At 41.0% G+C, this 13,361-nt stretch overlaps 1 protein-coding gene across 4 annotated transcripts in view; it reads right to left on the minus strand.

The window, feature by feature from the left end:
• CGNL1 (cingulin like 1) overlaps positions 1-13,361 on the minus strand; it is a 158,821-nt gene that overhangs the window by 131,693 nt on the left and 13,767 nt on the right. The window lies entirely within an intron of this gene.

The raw sequence follows: 13,361 nt of genomic DNA on the forward strand, positions 1-13,361 counted from the left end.
ATTGAGTCACAGAAAAAGACAGTGAGACAGGCTGCACAGTTTTACAGGTAAGGAAACTGAGGCTCAGAAAAGTCCAGTGATTTCTCGTCTGAGATCACACAGCAATCAAGGAGAGGTGGAACTTCAGTGTCTTAGGGGTCTGAGGACTCTCAGCTCTGTAACCCTTTAACCCAGATAAACTCCATTCTTGAGTCCCCTTCTCAACGTGATTACTAGGACTTACTTCAGCCACATTACACTAACAACTATTTATTCAAAAGCAGGATGTCCCTCCTGCATTCCTCCAGGGATTTATTCCAAGACCTCTTGACTTGAAAGAAATTTGGTCTTCTCTAAGCCTTCTTCAGGTGCTTGAAAGCTTAAGAGACCAGAGAAGTCAAACCCAGACTTCTAAGACCATTGTCTCAGGCTCCACAAAACCACAGCCAAGAGTAACAACTATAGAAGAACTGAACAAAACTGCTACTAGAAGCATTTCTCTGTGAAAATGCACCATCTGCAAAAACTTGCAGAGGGCCCAGATTTTCCAGTAAGTCCTTCAAAATACCCCTACCATAGCTCTCATAGAAACCCAGTGTCTGAAAATCCAGAATAGTTCCTCAGATTGATTAGAACTGAATTCTTTCCTTGAACACATATAGCATGCTATTAAAAAAGAAAAATCGCCAACATCCATAAACCCATGAAGATGCTGTTCTGCTTTCGTCACTAGCTGGCGGATGTAAAAATTAAAAAGGACCAAAGGGGATGTGCCCTGGAGTTTCAAGAGGTCCAAAGCTGGGCCCCTCCGAACTGAGCAGGCAGAAATGCCGCAGAGCTCCCGGGTGCTGGGCATGGCTGGTAAGGACAAGCAAACGGCACTTGAAAAAGCATTGGGGGGGGAAAAGACATGTCTAACCGTCTAAATGAACACCTCAGATTGCACTGGAAGCAGATGAGAAGTCAAGGCTGCTTGCAGAGCCCTGGCCCAGGGCACTCCCCGGGCAGCAAACCCATCTCAGCTCTGGGAGCCAACCAGAGCCATAAGAGGCCCCCTTTCCTCCATGGAAGCCTCCTCAGAAGTGCAGGGGGTAGGTCACTGGGCTCTGGGCTGTGCATCTGTCTTCTAGAAAGGCTGGGAGGGGTGCCCTTCTCCAGGGGAAAAGTCAACCCAAGGATAGAGAGGGGTATCTCTCTAGACATGGGCTCAAAAACTCACTGGCCCTTTTCTCGGGCTGTTTCTTTTCCTTCTGTGCAACGTCACCTCCATCTATTTAGATTGAGTATTTGCCAGCTCGCCTCCAGCCAGCCAGATGTTGCCTTTCAAGGATTGCATATTTCTATAATTATTTCCAGGAGAAGCAAACACTCTTGAGCCACTAGGGTTTGCCACAGAATTCACTTTTTCCCACAAAGGGGTGTGGGTCTTCCTCTGCGCCCTGCTCTCAGTGGGCAAACCGAGATGGGTGGGCCATCCAAATCAATGCAGTCAATGAAACCTGTTTTGAAATAAACTCCTTGGTATCGGTGAAGAGTTGATTCATCTCCCAGCTTTTGCTTTTAAGTCTGGGTTTTTTTAACCCCATATTTCTTGGAAAGGAGCTTTACTGTTGAGGAAGAGTTTTAAACACACTCCCGTTAGGCCATACTTGCAAAAACAGTACCATTTTCTTAGCAGCACAGTCTTGGCCCCCATGCTTCCAGGAAACCAGCATGTTGTCCTGGCCTCGAAGGGGCGTGTCAGCCTGGCTGACGAAGCTCAGCATGAGTCAGGAGCAACTTGGTCTGGCCAAGACCACCTCTGAGGTTGCCACTGAGAAGGCAGACCCCCTTGTCAGTAGCTGGCAATGAGGGCCCCTTAATAGTGGCTTTCAAAAGAGTCCCCTGACATCAAGTTCCTGGCCAGCACTGTGGAAAGAACAGCCTCCAAATGATAGCAAAAGTTCCATGGTGGCCTTTTCTGACATCACTTGAAAACCACGTTCTATTTCTTCTGTAGATTCAGAAAAGTGCCCAGCCCTTAGATTTTCATTCGAAATAATGTATGCATGCAGTTGCCATTTCAAAGGCCCACTATCTGCTGCCTTGTCAAAATATTTAAGCGTGTGGCCCTAAAGCCCTGTACAGAGGACTGTGAACGACCTTCCTGGTGGTTGGGACAGAACAAACAAAAGGTCCCTATGAGTAATTTAATCTAACATAAGAAAGGCAGAGTTGAGAGCAGCTGGAGCCTTCAGTACCACTGGGCGTTTAACTTGTTAAATACTTATGGAGCACCTACTATGCGCAAGCCACCTAGAGGTGTGGAAGACATACTGTCAAGCCTCCACCCAGCAAGACTATCAGTGAGGTTAGGTTTAGCTGTTCATGATCAAAAACACAAAATAACTTTGGCTTAACCAGCAAGAACGAAGTGTGGAGGTAAGCACTCCAGGGGTGGTGTCACAGCTCCAGGGTCCTTGGGGATCCAGACTCCTCCTTTCTTTGTGCTCTACTTAGAGTATGGCTTCCAACTCCACCGTTACATCATGATCCAAGATGGCTACTGGATTTCAGCCGTTGTGTCCATGTCCCAAGCAGTGGGTAGGAAGACACAGAAAAAGCAAAAGGATGCACTGTCTACACAAGTCAGTCTCTGGAACCTTCCCATAAGCCCCACACATAACACTTCACCTTTCAGTTACTAAAGCTGAAGTCCCTGGCCCATAGCCATGTGAAAGGGAGGCTGGGAAATAGAGTCTTTCAGCTTGGCACATTACTACACCCTAGAAAATTATCAGGTATTTTGGTTACCAAAGAAGAAGAGAATAGACACTGGATGTAAAATTAGCAGCCTTTGCCACAGAATGCAGAAAAAGAGAATTTGAAGATGAGACAATGTGGAGCTCTATTAAGTTCAGAGAAGAGTTGATGAAGATGCCTAATAAAATCAATTTTCCAGACCACCCACCTTTGAAATGAACACGTTTCGTGGAACATGAAAACTGATAAGGAAACTTCTTACGTATTCTATAACTGTGGCACCATCAGAATCACTTGCGAGTTTTTTTTAACAATACAAGTCCCCCAGACCCCTTTTGGAAATTCTGATGGATGGATTAGAGTTGAGGCCTAACATTCTGCACATGCGCACGCGCACACACATGCAACCCAGGTAATTCTCCTGATGGGTCGTCTGATTCTAAAACAATGACTTCATCCAAACCCTCACTTAAAACATAAGGACACAATTTAAAAGTCATGGGGTTTGTCCCACATCCCTCTTAGTTGTCAGAACCAACACTAGAATCCAGGTGTCTTCACTCATAATCGTCTTCTTACCGGAAGTCATTGCTCTGAGGAACTTGAATTTGGGCCTCCTGACTCCTCAATACAAATAATCTGACCATGTAGTCAAACTATCTACGTCTTCTGGCTGAAGGGTCTTAGTTTCCAAGCTAAATCCAATCTCCATCTAAATTATCCTTACGTACCCACCCACAAACGTGGCACAACCAACCATCTGTTGAATCCCTACCCCTGCAGCTGGATCGAACATGTGCAAGGGGCACCTGGGTGGCTCAGACGGCTAAGCGTCCAACTTCAGCTCAGGTCATGATCTCATGGTTTATGAGTTCGAGCCCCATGTCGGACTCAGTGCTGACCGCTCAGAGCCTGGAGCCTGTTTTGGATTCTGTGTCTCCCCGACTCTCAGCCCCTCCCCTGCTCATGCTCTGTCTCTCAATAATAAATAATTGTTAAAAAAAATTAAACATAAACAACAACAACATGTGCTGCCATGCTACCTAACAGGGGGGAGCATACAGAGTGATTTTAAAAAGGCTATATGTATCTAAGTATGTGTGTATGGATGTGTCTACATATCTACACCTGTATCCCCCTTCTCTGAGGTCTCAAAGACCCTGAAGAAGGAGGCAAGAGGGATTACCCAAGGATAGAGGCTGGAAATGATCCATATTTCAGTCAGCATCTGAACACAATCTTTTCCTCTGTTGGGGAATTCCCCATGTACACAGGAGAACTGAAGTGAGGCAGAGACCACAACTAACTGGTAGAGGTGAAGAGGCCAAATTCTCATCTCTGCTGCCACAAGGTGGGCCTGTGTCCCCAGTGCAGCATGGCCCTGGTGGCACGTCCTACTCAGAACATGCCTGTGGCCCTACGTACCCAGCTTCCCTGGACCATTTCCATAGTCTGGTTCCCACTTTCCCAGCAATTTCGTGAGCCTCACAATATCTGAACTCTAAAAGGGCTAGCTTCTATTCACAATTAAGATCTGTGCTTGATGTCCTCATGGAAACAGGGAGGCCTCCATTCCCCAAAGGTTATCCACTTCAGGGTAAATGGATAACCTGAAATGGTGAGAAGGACGGTGGTGATCTAGGAAGACCCTCAGGCCAGGCTAGAAAGTGCCACACACAGAAACCAGAGGGCACAGGAGGGATCTGCTTCTGGTGGAAGACGACCATCTCCCCTGGCATCTTCTCTTTCTTCCATTCTTCCCTCCTCCTTTTCCAGGCTCTACCTGCCTCTCTTCTTGACAGAGGCATTTCTCCTACTTCTTGCCTCTTTCATCCAATAAATAAAGGCCTCTCTTTGGACTAAAAACTGAAACGCAAAAATACCTCATCTGACACTTCTGATTCACAATTTGCACTCTGAAAACACCAGGAAATACACAGAAACAGTCTTTGATAAAAGAGTAAATTGGTACATTGTTTTGTACCATTGTTAACCTAAACAAGAGTAAATTGGGATACACTTACGGCAGACAGCACCAAATTTTAAATGTATACACCATCTGATCCAGCAATTCTACTTCGAGTAATTAACCTTAAACAGAAGAATTACACAAACACAATCCTAAGTGTGTAAATACTTGTATACAAATAACTCAAATTTCCATTAATAGGAAGCTGGCTAAATTTTTATATATCCACATTGCAGAATACCAGAAAGCTATTAAAAATTTTTTTTATATACAGCCATGGAAAGTATCATGATACATTGTTTTTAAAAAGTATCAGGATAATGTATATACAGTTATATATATAATGTATATACAGTTATATATAATCTGTATATATATATTATATATATAATATATAATATATATTATATATAACTGTATATATATAACTATATACATATGTTATATAGAGAGAGTAGCCTCATTTCTGTAAAATAACATGAAAATCTAAAAAGTTACATGAAAATCTAAAAAGAGCTTACCAAATTCTTAAAGAGCTGTTATGCCTAGAGGTGATAAAATGAGTCCCTTTGAATTTATTTTTGATGTTTATTTATGTTTGAGAGCGAGAGCGAGAGCGAGAGAGAGAGAGAGTGAGAGTGAGTGAGTGGGAAGGGCAAAGAATGAGGGAGACACAGAATGTGAATGACGCAGGGAACTCACAGACCTCAAGATTATGACCTGAGCCGAAGCCGGACACTCAACCAACCGAGCCACCCAGGCACCCTGGGGCCCTTTGAATTTAAATCACACATTTCTGTAGTGCTTCCATTTTGATTACAAACAAGTCATTATTACTGTCAAGAAATAAAGATAAATAAATAAAAACAGAAACGGCCTTTGAGCATGCAAAACAGTGGTGCTGGGAAATGACTCTTTCCTTTTTAGGCAACATGTGGTCTCGGACCCAGCACCCGATATATAACACAGTTCATTGTCAGCTTCCTTCTTTTCTTCTTACACACAATCCTACACAGTTGGAAATCACAATCCCTAGTCCAAAGCCAAGTAGAAGCAATGACACAGAAGCGTGAGCCGCTCTGGAAGCAAACAAGGTGTCAGCTATAGAAGACGACAGAAGAACCACAAAAAGCAGTCATATGAACTAGAAGCACAGTAATTTCCACAAGTATCTAACATAGGAACAAGGAGACTTATGCATCTAGAGCCTCTAAAGAGAGCTCCACATGAAAGTAGCCCGTGTCCAGACAGATGGAAGGATAAAGAAGTGGTAAACATACAATGGAATATTACTCAGCCATAAAAAAGAATGAGATCTTGGGGCACCTGGGTGGCTCAGTCGATTAAGCGCCTGACTCTTGATCTCACAGTGAGACTGAGCCCTGCATCAGGCTCTGCACTGACAGTGCAGACCCTGCTTGGCATTCTCTCACTCTCCCTCTTTCTCTGCCCCTGTCCTGCTCACGCACTCTAAATAAACAAACATTAAAAAAGACACACACACAAGAATGAGATCTTGCTATTAGCAACAACATGGACAGATCTAGTGAGTATTATGCTAAGTGAAATAAGTCAGTCAGAGAAAGACAAACACCACATGATTTCACTCCTCTGTGGAATCTAAAAAACAAACACAAACCCGGATTCTTAAATACAACAAACTGGTGGTTGTCAGAGAAGAGGTGGAAGGGGGTAGATGAAATAGATAAAGGTGATAAAGAAGTACAAACTTCCAGTTATAAAATACGTCATGGAGATGAAAAGTACAGCATAGGGAATACAGTCAATAATACAGTGATAACATACGGTGACAGATAGGGACCACATCTATCATGGTGAACACCAAGTAGGGCACAAAACTGTTGAATCACTACGTTGCATTATACACTTGAAATTAATAATAACATTGTATGGTAATTGTACTTCAGTAAAAAATTAAAGTCTAAAAAACGTATCTCCACATGATAAATAAGACTAATAAGAACAGTAGGGACACGTGGATGGCGCAGTCGGTTAAACGTCCGACTTTGGCTCAGGTCATGATTCGCAGTTCATGAGTTCGAGCCCCGCTTCAGGCTCTATGCTGACAGCTTGGAGCCTGGAGCCTGCTTCAGATTCTGTGTCTCCCTCTCTCTCTCTGCCCCTCCCCTGCGTGCGTTCTGTCTCTCCCCTCCACCCCCCAGAAAATAAAAAAAACATTAAAAAAAAAAAAAGAATGCAAATGGTAATTTTAATTAGTATCTAGGTTTTAGTAATTCTGGGAAATGTGTCCCTGTTGAAATTTCAATTATAAAGCTAAATATTTAGTCTTACCCTTTAAATAAATAAGCTTCAGAAATCAGGAAAATGAACTAATGTGAAATACCTAATTGTCCAACATGTCCAAAATTAAGCTATTATTTTTATTTAGGTTGTACTGTCTGAATAAAGTTTAATGAATTCTGGCTTTTGTTTGTAAAGACCATGAGAGTAGATATTCACTATTCTTAAAAAAAAAAATTTTTTTTTTAACTTGAGTACAGTTGACACAATGTTACATTAGTTTCAGGTGTACAACTTAGTGATCTGACAAGTATATACAAAATATTTATCGCTCTTCAAAGTTATTCCCCAACACACCCAAAATTAACTTAGGCCCACATGAGAGAACTTTACCCTAGGCCAGCCATCCTCAACGGAAAGATCCCATACCCTCTGCTCTTGAAAAAAAAAACCAAGAGGTCTCTACTGATTGTCATGAAAATATAAAGTACATTCAGGATTATAAGACTGTAGATTTCCGGTCTTTTTTTCTATCCTCCCCCCACCCCCACCAAAGCATTTTTATTGGCAACAAAAATTAGTCCTGGGTATTCAGGAGATTACGCATGGCTTCAAATAACAAGGTTCCATTTGGCAAAAAAAAAAACTAACCAATGAAAACTTCAGTCAATAATGCAAATTATTCAAATATAGATTTTAATTAGGATTTTGAGATTAGATTTAATGTTGAAAAACAACGGCATTGGCTTTAATGCATTTGAAGGAAACAGGACAGTTGTTAAAATATGAAGCCTACGCACCAAATAATGAAGTAATCTCCATGCAAAGTGGTGCTCCCTATGTGTTAATATTCACGTGGGTTAAAACAATAGGAGTATGTGCACTTTCGCGACTGGGCAAACAACCTGCCAGTGTAATTAGAGTCTATTTACACTGGGACATGAGCCTAGTTTTCCAGCACGCTCAGTTACAAGGTGTGAAATAAGACTTATTTTTCAAACATGCTGTATATCAGACGGCTGCTGTGTGGGTTACACTTTCTCACAGCACTCAAGTCCACTCTGGACACATCATCACTTCCATCAGCAGAGTCCAAGGCGCGGCAAATATATAACAAATGCTGGCTTCCTTTCCTTTTTCCTTCTTCCTCCAAATAAAACAGGAAAATGGAAATATGAGGTACATTTATACTATCATTAGCCCTCTATTCTTGGGCATTCCATTTGTGCTTTCTTGTTTCATTATATAGGCACCCAAAGTATCCCCGTTAACAGTATCTTGCTTGCACAAAACAACACCAATTTTGTATTTAGCGTGCATATACATACATATACACAGTGAGAAAAAAAATACACCCAAATATTAACACCTATATATCTTGATGGCAGAACTAAAGTTTTTATTTTTCATCTCATACTTTGCTGTGATTTTCCAAATGTTTTACAATATGCATGTATTGATTAAAAACCAAATTTGATACAACACGGTTCCACTACACACTCACAAGAACAACTAAAGGGAAGATGACGCACAATACCAAGCATGGATACTGCAGCCACTGTGCTAGGTACAAACATCAACTGGTAACACCACTCTGGAAAACTGTTTCACAGTATCAACCGCAGTTCCAGACATATGAAGATCCAGCAATTCTGCTCCTTTATACCCAAAGAATCTACAAGCAGAGGCGCACCTGGCTGGCTAAGTCAGTAGAGCGTGTGACTCTTGTTCACCGAGTTGTGAGTTCAAGCACCACATTGGGTGTAGAGATAACTTAAAAAAGAGAAAGAAACAAAGAAACAAAGAAACAAAGAAAGAGCGAATGAACATGCATACATATGCTGATTAAGACTTTTAATTATAGCCAAGAAATACAAACAACTCAAAAGTCCATCAACAGTAGGGTAGATAAATCAATTACTGAGGTACAGTCATACAGTGAGAAATACAGCCATATATTAAACCATAAGAAATTACTGCCACCTGCAAATCCATGGATGAATGTCAACATAATGTGGAATGAAAAAAGCCAGACACAACTGAGTACACACTACATGAATATGATTCCATTTCTATGAAGTTCAAGAACAGTCAAATTTTACCTACAGTGATAGAAAGAGGACAGTGGTTATCTTGGTTGAGGAATGGTAAGTGGGAGGGAAGAGCAAACTTCTATTAAAAACTATACACTTATGGGAGAGGGACCGAGATGGTGGAATAGCATGAAGGTTTTTTTGCATCTCTCATCCCAGGAACGCAGTCAGATCAACACTAAACCATCTTGCACACCTAGAAAAACTATACACTTATGGGGCTCCTGGGTGGCTCAGTCAGTTGAGTGTCCAACTTTTGATTTCAGCTCAGGCCTTGATCCCAGGGTCCTGAGATTAAGCCCCGAGTCAAGCTCTGCACTGGGTGTGGAGCCTACTTAAGAGTCTCTCTGTCTCTCATTTTCTCTCTCTCTCTCTCTCTCTCTGCCCCGCCCCCACTTGTGTTCTCTTGCTGTCTCTATCAAGTAACAAACAAACAAAAAAAAAACTATACACTTAATGATTGCTACACTTTTCTACTTAAAAAAAAAAAAAACAAAAAACAAAAAACCCAGTTTGCACCATAGCTGTAACCACTTACCTACCCATATGGCCTGGGACAAACTCTTCACCTCTCTAAGCTGCAGTATCTACTGTAAATGGGGACAGACCATCACCTCCTTGATGGGAATGCAAAGAGAATTCAACTAGGCAATGCACAAGGCAAGGGCCCAACACACAACAACCATAGCAGGGGCAGACGTCTCCTGAGGTCTTCCCAGGTGCCAGGCACTGCTCTTGGCTTTAAGTTCTTCATCACTTTGCGATCACATCTCCCCCAGGAGGGGCTCCTTACCTTTCGCTAACTCAGGGCCAGAGCGCAGGCTGTGACCTGGGCATTCAGAAATCATCTGTGTAGAACACCAACCTCAGCATTTATTTCAAGAAGGGTGAATCACTAGTTATGCTGCTGCTGAAGTTTCAAAGAAAGAAAGAAAGCTGGCAGGAGACACACATCAGGACTAAATACAGACCATTGAAGAGAAAAATGACTTCAGCTTCTGAAAGCAGTAGCTGCTTTCTGCAGGAGGAGAAAGAATATTTTATTCCAGGGGAATCATTCATTTTAAATTGAGGACTCCTTTAGGAACTGAAAGAGCTCATCTTTCTTCCCTAAGAAAAGAGGAGACAAGTAGCTCTCTAAAGTTTCTCATGTTGATTAGCTAAATTTACTGTCCTTCAATGTATGTCAGATTTACAACTGAAATAATTTATAAAGTATATGCTTACTGTGGAAAGTAACTTAAAACGTGGATTGTGAAACAAGGGGCTCAGATTAAATTATTTCAGTTAAATGAAACACTGTAAACACTAATAGAAAAGCCTCTGATTTACAAGATGAACTGGTAGATTTAGGAATGACTCAAATCTCATGATTTTTGCTTCAATTAATTTTTAATTTGCTTTCAACGAAGTCAAGACAGATGATCCAGTTTTGAACATAGCCCCACTATTTACTAAGTGCATCACCTTGCATGAGTTACTCCATCTCTCTCTGCCTGTTTCCTCAACTGTAAAAATGGGATAATAATAGGGTTACTCTAAGGACTAAATGAATTCATAGGCATTATGTGCTTAAAACAGTGCCAAGCACTATCACTATCATTATTTTTTATATTTCCTGATGCAGATGCAGATTTCACCTGAAATTATCAAATTTAGGGGCACCTGGGTGGCTCAGTCGGCTGAGCATCCAAGTCTTCATTTCAGCTCAGGCCAGGTCATGATCTCACAGTTCCCGACTTCAAGCCCTGCATCAGGCCCTGTGCTCATAGGGCAGAGTCTGCTTGGGATTCTCTCTCTGTCCCTCCCAATGCTAATCCTTGTGCTCATTCTCTCTCTCACAAAATAAGTAAAACTTAAAAAAAAATTACAAAATAAGTAAATAAAAAATAAAAATAAATTTCAAAAATAAAATTATCAAATTTAGGGGTGGCCTGCCTGGCTCAGTAGGTTACCGCATGTGATTCTCGATCTCAGGGTCACAAGTTCAAGCCCCACACTGGGTGTAGAGATTACTCAAAAATAATAAAATAATCAAATTTAATCACAGAATTCACAGATATTAGACTGTCTGAAAACCAGAGGAAGATGTATACAAAAATTATGTGAGGTGAACATAAACATTTAGGTTTACAGGTATATATACATGCACACAAACTTTTTCTCCTTCCCTCCTTCCTCCCTTCTTTCCTCCTATACCCTCCTTCCCTCCCCTCTGCCTCCTCATTCTCCTTCCTCCCTTCCTTCCTCTCTCTCCTCTCTCATAAGTAATTTAAATCAGGTCCACTCTAGAATATAATGTACCAGCGATCTTAGGATCTTTTGATCCCAAAACGATCCCAACAAAGATGTGAAATACTACTCTTCTTCCAAGTATTTCTAAGGACCCATTACAAAAACACTCTGAAAAGGTATATTTGCTTCTTTTATTTCAAAGGCAGCCTGGAAATTTCCACAGCACATTTGAACCACAAAGTTTATGGTGTGCAAACATGGACTCTTTTCAGTCTCAGCAGAAGAGGCCTACTAAAATTTTACATTTTCCTCCAATTGTGAGTGCAGAAAGCTTTTCATTTTGTTCCAAAGGAAATGATCTTACCACAGCTCAATGGGTATCTTTATTGTCTGAATAAAGTGGGCATCCGGTGGCCATTACAGAGAGCTAAATGCTAAAACCCAAGGGTATAAAAGTTAAAAGCAACTTAATGGAAATGTCAGTTACAACATTCTTTCTTTGATTTACAAGAATCAAATTCAGAAAGCGCCCTCTAGCAAAGGAATTATGAAGAATATCAGCACAAAGTAATGGTGTCACCTTACTGCCCCTCCCCCCACCCTAATATAAAGACTTTTTAATGATCATATGCCTTTGCTTTTCCACACGGAAGAGAATCCTACTTGAAAATACTATTACATATCATTGTTTCATTTCACTGGTAAGCATATTCACACTTTTCTACAATACTGGCCAAATAAAAAACTCTATTTCACTACTGTTATCTAGTTTCTTCCTATTATCGGAATGACATAATTAATTTTTTGATTTGTTAGTGTGGGGTACCAAAGGGCCTTAATTTGCTTTAAAAAAATAATTGCTCAATCTAGGCCATCTAGGTATCTCTCCATTGAAGCCACAACTATCAACACAGCTAACACATGCTGGTGGTTCCCCTCTTTGCCCTTACCTTAGTTGTAAAAATCTTATTCAGCTTTATTATTCAGAACTTGGCACAGCAGGTTTCAGTTTAAGATGGATGATGAACAGAAAGTTGCATACTCTGATTTTTAGCAATGAATTAGATTCTGGAAGCTCAAGGAAACAGAGGAAACAGCAGCCATATTTTATTTGCAAAATAAATTTCCAGCAGAATCGACTTTCTTGCTGACTTGAGCTAAGTTGGGTTCTGGCACCTCATAAAGTTGCTCTGGGTCTTGATCTAAATATTCATTCATTCTTCAAATGTGTATTTGAATCTACTATGTGTAAGACAATGTGCAGTATACCAAGGAAGATTTTTAAAAAATGACTGTTTCACTCCTGGACTTTTTTCCTTCTCAACTTCCCTTCAGGCCAATTACACACAGTCAAGTGGCCCTCCCATTCCTCATAACGCCCAGGTTAGAACCCTGGTTTCCTCTCTTTAAGCTCCTGTACACACTAAGAAAATACCTATCATTTTCTTTTCTATTTTAAAGGTAATACATAGTGATTTTTTATAAAATTCAAACAGTCAAGAAAGACTGTTGAAATGGCAAAGAAACATTCCTTCCCAGCCATACCGATCCCATAACCAATAACCATGTTTCTTGGGACTGTTTACAGAAATTTATCTTTGCCAACCAAGAATTAAGACTTTTTAAAAACAAACATGGGATCTGAGGATACATACAAATTTGTACCTTGCTGGGGGGGGTGGGGGGGAAACTTCATGGTATATTTTGTGAATAATTTTTCCTTATCAGTATTTACAGATCTGCCCAATGACTGGAAGATATTTAGGTTATTTCCAGTGTTTTGTTATTATAATGCTGCAATAAATATCTTTGTATGCTTGCCAGAACACTTATGTAGGTATAAGATACATTCTTAACCGTGGAAGGACTGAGTTAGAATATATACATTCTTAATTTTGAAAGAGAATGCTGTGGCCAACACTAGAGGTTACCTACAACTGCCCCTTTCCTCCTGGCCAGCAAAGCTCCAGTTTTGTCCCCTCTCCTCCCAGTACCCATGTGCTTCAGGGAAGGCTGGGCCTCTAACCCAGAGACTGGTCTAAGCAAAACATGGGAGCCACCTCTCCCCATGCAAGTCATTG

This window comes from Felis catus, chromosome B3 (genome assembly GCF_018350175.1).
Source record: "Felis catus isolate Fca126 chromosome B3, F.catus_Fca126_mat1.0, whole genome shotgun sequence".
NCBI classification, from domain to species: Eukaryota; Metazoa; Chordata; class Mammalia; order Carnivora; family Felidae; genus Felis; species Felis catus.